General features: G+C 40.8%; 1 pseudogene; it reads left to right on the top strand.

Annotated features, from left to right (window-relative positions):
* Window positions 1–2,559: 2,559 nt before the first annotated feature.
* Window positions 2,560–4,873, top strand: LOC102836642 (annotated as a pseudogene).
* The last annotated feature ends 4,993 nt before the right edge of the window (window positions 4,874–9,866 follow it).

Genomic DNA, 9,866 nt, shown 5'->3' with positions numbered 1-9,866 from the left:
TGGTAGAATTCTTCTATTTCATCTTCACTGGCTTTAGTGGTTGGTGCATAAATTTGAATAATAGTGGTATTAACTGGGCTTCCCTGTAGACGCATGGATATTATCCTATCACTTACAGCATTGTACCTCATCCCATTAGACTTGTCTAATTTAGATCTCAGGCAATTATCACCTCCTCAGAGACCCTTCCCTGGCAAGGCAATTAAAGGGATGAGGCAGAATTCATGATAGGCAAGTTCTAAGCTCCTTGCACCTTTCCACTTATTGTGTCTGTGCTCCCATCACTGCCACGGGAAACACAGGACCTGGGAAACTCTAGCTCCAAGGGGAGGATGAAAGACTCCTAGAGCAGGTCTCCCAGCCTACCTGCAGACACCTGGGAGGACCCAGCTGAGATTACCCGAACCCAGCCTTCAGACACCCTCCAGACCCACTAATAAATTTGTCTTTAAGCCACTGAGATTTAAAAAAATCAGTTTGTGATTTAATTTGTATGCTATAAATTGCACACATTTAGAGAGTGTATGAGTCAGTGAATTTTGGCAGCTGTAGGCACTGACATTGATAATCTCAGATATTCGGTCCCATCAGTCTTGTTGACATTAGCCATTCTGATGGGTAGGTAAAGGGCTCTCAGTGTGGATTTCATTTGCAGTTCCCTGATGACTAAATGATGTGGAACATCTTTTCATGTCTTATTGGCCCTGTGTTTAATTTATTTTTATATGTGTCTGTTTCTATCTTCTGCCCCTTTAAAAATTGTAGTTTTTCATATTCTTCAGTTGTAAGAGTTCATTAAGTATTCTACTTTGTACTTTGTCAGGTATATGTGTTGAGAGTATTTTCTACTATTCTGTGGCTTGCAACTCTTGTTTTCTGCACAGTTCTTTCTGGAGTAAAAGTAGCAAAAGTTAAAAAAATTTTTGCTAAGGTCTGCTTTACAGTCTCAGAAACCCTATATAGGGTCGCTATGAATTGGAATTGACTTGGTGGCAGTAGGTTTAGTATTTTGGTTTGTAATATCTGTTTTTCCTTTTACAGATTGTGCTTTCTCTGTCCTTTAAACGATTGAATTTGAGATGGCTTGTGACTCAGAAATTGCCATTGATCTGTAGTCTAACAGGTTCTTAGACACATGTGTCCCAAACCAGACTCCTAATTCCCACTTTCACACACTCTATCAAACTTGCTCCTTCTGCAACTGTACCCACCTCCAAAACACGCAATCCATTCTTCCAGTTGCTCAGACAATAGACTTCATTCTCCATTTCCTCTCACATCCCATGTGCAACCAGCAGCAAATTCTATTATAATTGTCTTCAAAATAAATCCAGAACCTGTTCACCGCTCATCATCTCCATCATTATCACCCTGGTCCAAGATGCCAGAATCGCTGGGCTGTGGTTTTTGGCATGTCTCCTAACTGACCTCCCTGTTTCCACCCTTGCCTTGTTAAAGTCTAGTCTCAATACCTAAGCCAGAACAGTACTTTAAATTTAAGTATGATTATATCTCTAATAGTCTCAAAATCTTTCTAAGGCTTTTCTTAATATTCAGATTAAAACAAAAAAAACTTCATGATACCTCATAAGACTCTACAGAATCTGTCCCCTGACCTCTACTCACTCTGCTGCCAGTGTTTGTGACCACCTGCTGTATCTGAAGTTCCACTCCAGCCACACTGGACTTCTTGTGGCTTCTGGACTATTCTAAACAAACACTGCCTCAGGGCCTTTGCATTTGTTGTCCACTGGCCCTGGAAACTTTTCTTCCACCTACACGGGGGCTTCAATAAGTTTGTGGGAAATTTCCATTTGTTTCTCCATAAAGTTTTTGAAGTCCCATGGTATGTGTGTGTCTAATGCCTTCACTGATTTGATACATTAGACACTAATGACCAAAAGCCAGAAAACTTATAGAATGACATCAAGAACATTATACATGAAGAAAGCACAGGTCATTAAAAGCACTGGAAAAAAAAGAAAAGAAAAGAGAATGAATGTCAAAAGAGACTCTGAAACTTGCTCCTGAAGGTTGTTGTTGTTATATACCATCAAATCAGTTCACTCATAGCAACCCTACATCGAGTTTCTGAGACATTACGTCTTCAAGGGAGCAGAAAGCCACCTTTTTCTCCTGTGAAGCAGCTGATAGGCTGGAACCACGGACCTTGTGGTTCCCAGTCCAGTGCCTGTTTTACTGAGGCACCATACTATTGAGGATAGAGAAGCTAAAGGAATTGGAAGTAATGAGAACATAAAATAGCTCAAGAAGACAAAGGAACAGAACAAGGGGATGTTGAATGGTTTAACATCAGGAAAAGTGTGAGCCAGGGTTGTATGTAGCCTATTATAATGAAATGTGTAAAGACCTGGAGTTAGAAAACTAAAAGGGAAGTAGACATTCCGCATTTCTCAAACTGATAGAACTGAAGAGAAAATTCAAGCCACGACTTTCAATATATAAGGATTCTATGGGAAAAATATTAAATGATGCAGGAAGCATCAAAAGAAGATGAAAGGGGTTGTTCTCCACCCCGACCCAGGCCGGCCCGTCGCCATGGCAAAGCCACTAACAGACCAAGAGAAGCGCAGGCAGATCAGCATTCACGGTATCGTGGGCATGGAGAACGTGGCTGAGGCGAAGAAGGGCTTCAATCAGCATTTGCACTTCACCCTAGTCAAGAACCGGAATGTGGTAACCCCTTGTGACTACTTCTTCGCTCTGGTGCACACGGAGCGCAATCATCTGGTGGGACGCTGGATGAGTACACAGCAGTAATGCTATGAAAAGTGCCCCAAGAGGGTTTATTACCTTTCTTTGGAATTTTGCATGGGCCAAACTTTGCAGAACACCATGATCTACCTTGGCCTGCAAAATGCTTTGTGATGAGGCCATTTACCAGCTTGGTTTGGATATGGAGGAGTTAGAAGAAATTGAAGAAGATGCTGGGCTTGGCAATGGTGGTCCTGGGAGGCTTGCAGCTTGCTTCCTAGATTCCATGGCAACCCTGGGACTTGCAGGCTATGAATATGGGATTCGCTATGAATATGGGATCTTCAATCAGAAAATCCGAGATGGAGGATGGCAGGCAGAAGAGGCAGATGATTGGCTCAGACATGGAAACCCTTGGGAGAAGGCCCGCCCTGAGTTCATACTGCTGGCACACTTCCATGGAAAAGTGGAGCACACCAATACTGGGACCAAGAGGATTGATACCCAGGTGGTCCTGGCTCTGCCATATGACACCCCAGTGCCTGGCTATATGAAGAACACCGTCAACACCATGTGTCTTTGGTCTGCTTGGGCCCCAAATGACTTTAACCTCATAGACTTCAATGTTAGAGACTACATCCAGGCTGTGCTGGATCGAAACCTGGCTGAAAACATCTCCCGGATCCTCTATCCCAATGATAATTTTTTTGAAGGGAAGGAGTTAAGATTGAAGCAGGAGTACTTCGTGGTAGCTGCTACCTTACAAGATGTCATCTGATGTTTCAAAGCCTCCAAGTTTGCCTCCACCAACAGTGCCCACACTGCGTTTGATGTCTTTTCAGATCAGGTTGCCATCCAGCTGAATGACATTCACCCTGCACTCTCCACTCCTGATCTGATGAGGATTTTTGTAGATATTAAAAAATTACCTTGGTCTATGGCCTGAGAAATTACCCAGAAGACCTTTGCATATACCAACCACATGGTGCTCCCAGAAGCCCTGGAACGCTGACCAATGAAGCTGGTGGAAAAGTTGCTTCGTCGACATCTGCAAATCACTTATGAGATAAATCAGAAGCATTTAGATAGAATTGTATCCTTGTTTCCTAAATGTGTGACCCTCTGAGGAGGATGTCTCTGAAGAGGAAGGAGACAAAAGGGTCAACGTGGTGCATCTCTGTATTGTGGGCTCCCATGCTGTGAACGGCGTGGCTAAAATTCACTCAGACGTTGTGAAGACCTAAATATTCAAGAACTTCATTGAGCTAGAACCAGACAAATTTCAAAATAAAACCAATGGGATCACACAAAGACGCTGGCTCTTAACTAATAGCAGAGAAAATTGGGGAAGAATACATGAAAGATTTGAGCCAGCTGATGAAGCTCCACAGCTTTCTGGGTGACGACGGCTTCCTCCAGGGAATAGCCAATGTGAAGCAAAAGAACAAGCTGAAGTTTTCTCAATTCCTGGAGAAGGAGTACAAAGTAAAGGTCATCCCATCTTCCATGTTTGATGTGCACGTGGTTGGAAGTAAGTTAAAAGTCATCTTCTTGGAGAACTATAGAGTGTCTCTTGCTGAAAAAGTTATTCCAGCCACAGATTTCCACGGCAGGCACTAAAGCCTCAGGGACAGGCAATACGAAGTTGATGCTAAAGGGAGTCCTGACCATCAGGACCATGGATGGGGCCAACGTAGACATGGCAGAGGAAGCAGGGGAAGAGAATCTGTCCATCTTTGGTATGAGGGTGGATTATGTGGTAGCTTTGGGCAAGAAAGGATACCAGGCCAAAGAATACTACGAGGCACTTCCAGAGCTGAAGCTGGTCACTGATCAAATTGACAATGGCTTATTTTCTCTCAAACAGCTGGACCTCTTCAAAGACATAATCAACATGCTCTTTTATCATGACAGGTTTAAGGTCTTTGCAGACTACGAAGCCTATGTCAAGTGTCAAGAAAAAGTCAGTCAGCTGTATATGAATCCAAAGGTCTAGAATACAATGGTACTCAAAAATATAGCTTGTTCTGGAAAATTCTCCAGTGACCAAACAATTAAAGAATATGCCAAGGACATCTGGAACATGGAGCCTTCAGATCTCAAGATTTCCCTATCTAATGAAGCTAGCAATGGGATGAACAAAGCCAATGGAAAGTGAGTTATGAAATGTCTTTTAGAAAAAACAGCTTGTGGCTGAACTTGAACTTTTAAATATTCCTTGATTTTTTTTGTTATGTTTGTTAGTAGTCTAGTTAAGTATCTTTGGGAATGAGGAGGGGTAGGTGTGACTGTATTATGGCATTAACAAAAATATTTCAATTCTAAGGGTTACTGGAGTGCCAAAACTTGTATTAAGACTGTGTAGTTTGCTTGTACTTTCCCTTGGGCTAATCATAAAGCTACAAAATTTCTGTAACTTTCAAATGTCAAAGGAACTCAGCAAAATAAAATACAAATGATTTAACCACAAGAAAAGAAGAAGATGGAAGGAATACAGAGTCAAAGAATTGGCCAATGCACAACCATTTCAGGAGATAACATATGATCAAGAATGGATAGTATCAAAGGAACAAGTCCAAGTTGCACTGAAGGCAATGGTGAAAACAAAAATTCCAGGAATTGCCAGAACAGAAATGGAAATGTTTCAACAAACTGATGCAGCACAGGAAGTAGTCACTCATCTATGCCAAGAATTTTTGAAGACAGTTACTTAGCTAACCAATTGGAAGAGATCCATATTTGTGCCCATTCCAAAAAAAGGGTAACCCAATAGAATGTGAAAATGTTTGAACAATATCATTAATCTCACTTGCAAGTAAACGTTTTCTAAAGATAATTCAAAATAATTGACAGGGACTTGTCAGGAATTGAAGTCGCATTCCGAAGACAATGTGGAACAGAGGATACCGTTGCTAATGTTATATGGATATTGGCTGAAATCAAAGAACACCCAAAAGAAGTTTACTTGTGCATTATTGACTATATAAAGGCATTTGACTATGCAAATAATAGCAAACTATGGATAACATTGAAAAGAATGGGAATTTCAGAACACTTAATTGTGCTCATAAGAAACCTGTACATAGACCAAGAGGCAGTCATTCAAACAGAACAAGGGAATGCAGAATGCTTTAAAATCAAGAAAAGTGCATGCCAGGGTGTCAAGGTCCTATGTCGGGTTCCAGCCTCGACAAGGAAGTGTGGGTGTCACGAAGAAGGGAGATCTGGTGGTGAAAGGAATAGAGAAAGAGAGAAATGAAATATATACAAAAAAGACAGACACATAGATATGGTGCTAGCTGGCAGGTAGACAAATCTGCAAACATTTTGCTTAGCATTGCACAGCATTGCACACAGATCTAACTGTACCTCAGTCTTTTATTCTCTTTTTTAGTGAGGGATTTGTTACAAAGGAAGGTTGTAATTCACAAAGGGAGGATGTGATTAAGACAGGATACGGAACTGAAATGTGATTAATCATTCAAAACAGGACATAATGATTCACAGGAACAACTTTTAAGATATTTTCATAGTTTTTCTTAACAATCTAACATTTTTATTTTTACAGAAAAAAGGTTCAATCAAGCTGTTATATATTAATTTTTAGGCTTAAATGATCTAGAGCAGTGACGTGTGGTTCATAAAGGAAGGGTCCTGAAAGGAGCAAAGCTGTCTCTGTACACTTTGCAAACTTTTGTTTGTGAGCAAGATCTCAGGCACCGGGCTTCATTTATCTATATCTAAAATGCTACATTGTTCTTAATTATCACATTTCTATATACTTTCAGGAGGAAGGAGAGCATCTGGATTAAACTGATTATATTCAGAGGCGGTTTAATAGGGCTGCCACTGATCAACCCAGGGTCTGCGTATGCTGTCCCCAGCATCAGGGTTGTATCTGTTCACCATATTTACTTAATCTGCCTGCTGAGAAAATAATCTGATTATATGAAGAAGAATGTGCCATCAGGATTGAAGGAGGCGTCATTAACAAACTGAGATATGCAGATTACATACCTTGCTTATTGGAAGCAAAGATGACTTAAATGCTTACTGATGAAACTCAAAGACCACATCCTACGCTATGGATTGCACCTCAATGTAAAGAAAATGAAAATCTACACAGCTAGACCATTAAATGACATGATGATAAATGGAGAAAAGATTAAAGTTATTTAAGACTTCCTTTTACTTAGATCCACAATTAACATCCATTGAAGCAGCAGTCAATAAATCAAACAACATATTGCATTAGGCAAATAAAAACAAAAGACCTCTTTAAAGTGTTGAAAAGCAAAGATGTTAGTTTGAGGACTAAGGTGTGCCTGACCCAAGCCATGGTATTTTCAGGTGCCTCATATGCATACAGAAGTTAAACAACAAATAAAGAAGACTATAGAAGAATGGATACATTTGGATTACGACATTGGCAAAGAATATTGAAAGTACCATGGACTGCCAGAAGAACAAACAAATTTGTCTTGGAAGGAATATAGCCAGAATGTTCCTTAGACGCCAGGATGGCGAGACTTCGCCTCTCGTTCTTTGGACATGTTGTCAGGAAGGACCAGTCCCCAGAGAAGGACATCATTCTTGGTAAAGTAGAGGATCAACAAAGTAGAGCAAGATTCCCACAAGATGGATTGACACAGTGGCAGCAGCAATGGGCTCAAACACAGCAATTGTAAGGCTGGCACAGGACCAGGCAATGTTCCCTTCTGTTGTGTATAGGGTCACTATGAGTCGAAACTGACTTGACGGCACTTTAGGATAAGCACTGGACTGCTGATTACCATGTTGGTGTTTCAAACCCACTAGCTGAGCTTCAGAAACCCTATACAGGGTTGCTATGAATAGGAACAGACCTGAAGGCACTTAACAACAACAGTGGAGTCCTGGTATGGTGCTATAGAATAATGCAATGGACCACAAGGTCGATTTGAAGCCACTTTAAACTCACCAGCTACTCTTCAGAAACCCTATACAGGGTTGCTATGCATTGGAATCCACTCGAGGGCACTTAACAACAATCACAATAACAACAACAAGAAGAATAGCAGTAGCAACAATGACTTCATTTTCCTCCAGTCTTTACCCAAATGCCACATTGGTACCTAGCATCCTCTGCCTTAGTGTTACTTCTTTCCATAGCATTTCTCACCACCTGGCATTTATACACTTCTTTCCTTCCACCCAGCCACACCATCAGAATATAAATCTCATAAATGAAGCGGTGTTATTTTGTTCACTGTTGAATCCTCCAGGCCTGAAACTGTAGGCATTTCTAGAGGATAGTGCTAGTGTATTAACCAGCATATAGCAAACTACTGAATTTTAGAATTTCAAAATCAATATTGCATTTTATAATAGAAAATTTCTGAGCACTCCTACATTTGGAGAAAAATAAATTTAAAATATTGATGCTCTGGGACAGTCTAAATGTTTAGCAATAGAGGAAAAATATCCCAATATTAGGTTAGAATTCAGCCATTGCAATTACTTTTGGGAATCATACCAAATAAAAAAAAAATAAAAGTAAGGAAAAAAGAATGAGAAAATATACCGTAATTCTTAGAAAGTTTATTTTATTGGTAGAATAGTGCATTATTTGCTTTTTCTTCATGTGTCTTGGAATTTTTCACATTTTTTAGAAGTTTTACAATAAACTAGTGCAAGGAAGCTTAAAAGCTAATGGGAAAATAGAATTGAAAGACAATGGAATTTTTTCACAGCTTTTTGAAGTCCCCTTGTATAATTCCAGTTCTAATAGTAGCTCCATTTATCCTTTTCCATTTGGGAAAGATGTTGTTTTGTTTTGTTTTTCAAACCACCCAAGCTGCCCAATGTCCAGACTGATAGACTCCCCTCTGTTGATAATGACTATAATAGTGCCTTTGCCATCTACAACCACCCAAGGAGATAAGACAGGTGGAGGGTAATAGCATCACTTATGGATCCAGAAGCTTGGACTCAGAGGGATGGATTTACTTAGCCCCTCTCAGTTGGATAGCAGGAGCAGAGCCAGGACTAAAGCACAAACCAGTTTTTCTGCTCTGAATCCATATTCCTTCTCAGAGATGCAGAAGGCAAAGGTGCTGGAATGAACATGGATTTTGAGTCAGTTCTCTTCTCTGGAGAGTGTTAGCCCTGCTGTCTCTGCCTTGTTGATGTGAGATAAGAATGTCTCCTTTCAACCCTTGTGAGCCCAGTGTTCCTTGAATATTTCCATGTCTCTTGGCGTCAATCTTTCCCTGGATCTAGGAGGTTCTCAACTCAGAGATTCTGAATTAACCCAAAGGATGCATGTCACTCCTGACTCTTTTTTCTTGGTGGTGTAGGTCCTTCTTCCTACACAAGGCTGATCTCTTACATTTTCAGGATCTGCCCTTCTGTCACCATAGACTTTAATGCAACACTCCTTTCCTTCCTCTCCAGCTGAGGAAGCAGCCCTGTGGAGGTTCTCTCCTCTCTGGCTTGCATACTCTGATGCCAGTAGAATTTAAATTCCTTGGCACCACCAGACAGGAAATCAATCACCAGGTTCCTAATGTGTGTTAGTCCCTCTTTGGATGGAGTGGTGAGTTTCAGGACCTAATTTATCTCATGGATCTCTGCATTGTTCCTGCTCTGTTGTTACTGGTGTTTCTCAGTAGCCTTAGGAAAGAGGAGATGCTCACTGCTAATAAACCCCATAATCTCAGACGTAAGAGACCAAAAGCACTCATGTAGAGTGCCCACACACGGAAAACAACCTTGCATTGTGATTAGACTCAAGGAAGGAATCCCTTGATTTTTGTGGAAGAGAAAAAATTCTAACCTTGATGATCAAGGGGAAGACTGAAGCTTGCAGCTGTGGACCAGCAGATGGTGACTACACAGGGAGGAGATGCAGAGTAGACATCATTAGATTGCTCTTCCATCAGGAATACAACTGGGTTGAATTCTCTGCTTTCCCTTCCTGCCGGATCATTCTCATGAATATTCAGCCACAGTCTATTGTTAATGGTTGATTTGGGTTTCCCCAAAGATGTGTTCAAGTCCTATCCCCAGTGCCTGTAAATATGGTGTTTTTGAAAATAACATCTTTGTAGATGTAATTAGTAAAGATACCCTGAGGTCGTACTGGAGTAGAGTGAGTCCTAATTCAATAG

Source organism: Chrysochloris asiatica, unplaced genomic scaffold (genome assembly GCF_000296735.1).
Source record: "Chrysochloris asiatica unplaced genomic scaffold, ChrAsi1.0 scaffold00021, whole genome shotgun sequence".
NCBI classification, from domain to species: domain Eukaryota; kingdom Metazoa; phylum Chordata; class Mammalia; order Afrosoricida; family Chrysochloridae; genus Chrysochloris; species Chrysochloris asiatica.
This window is presented reverse-complemented; position numbering and strand designations above follow the sequence as displayed.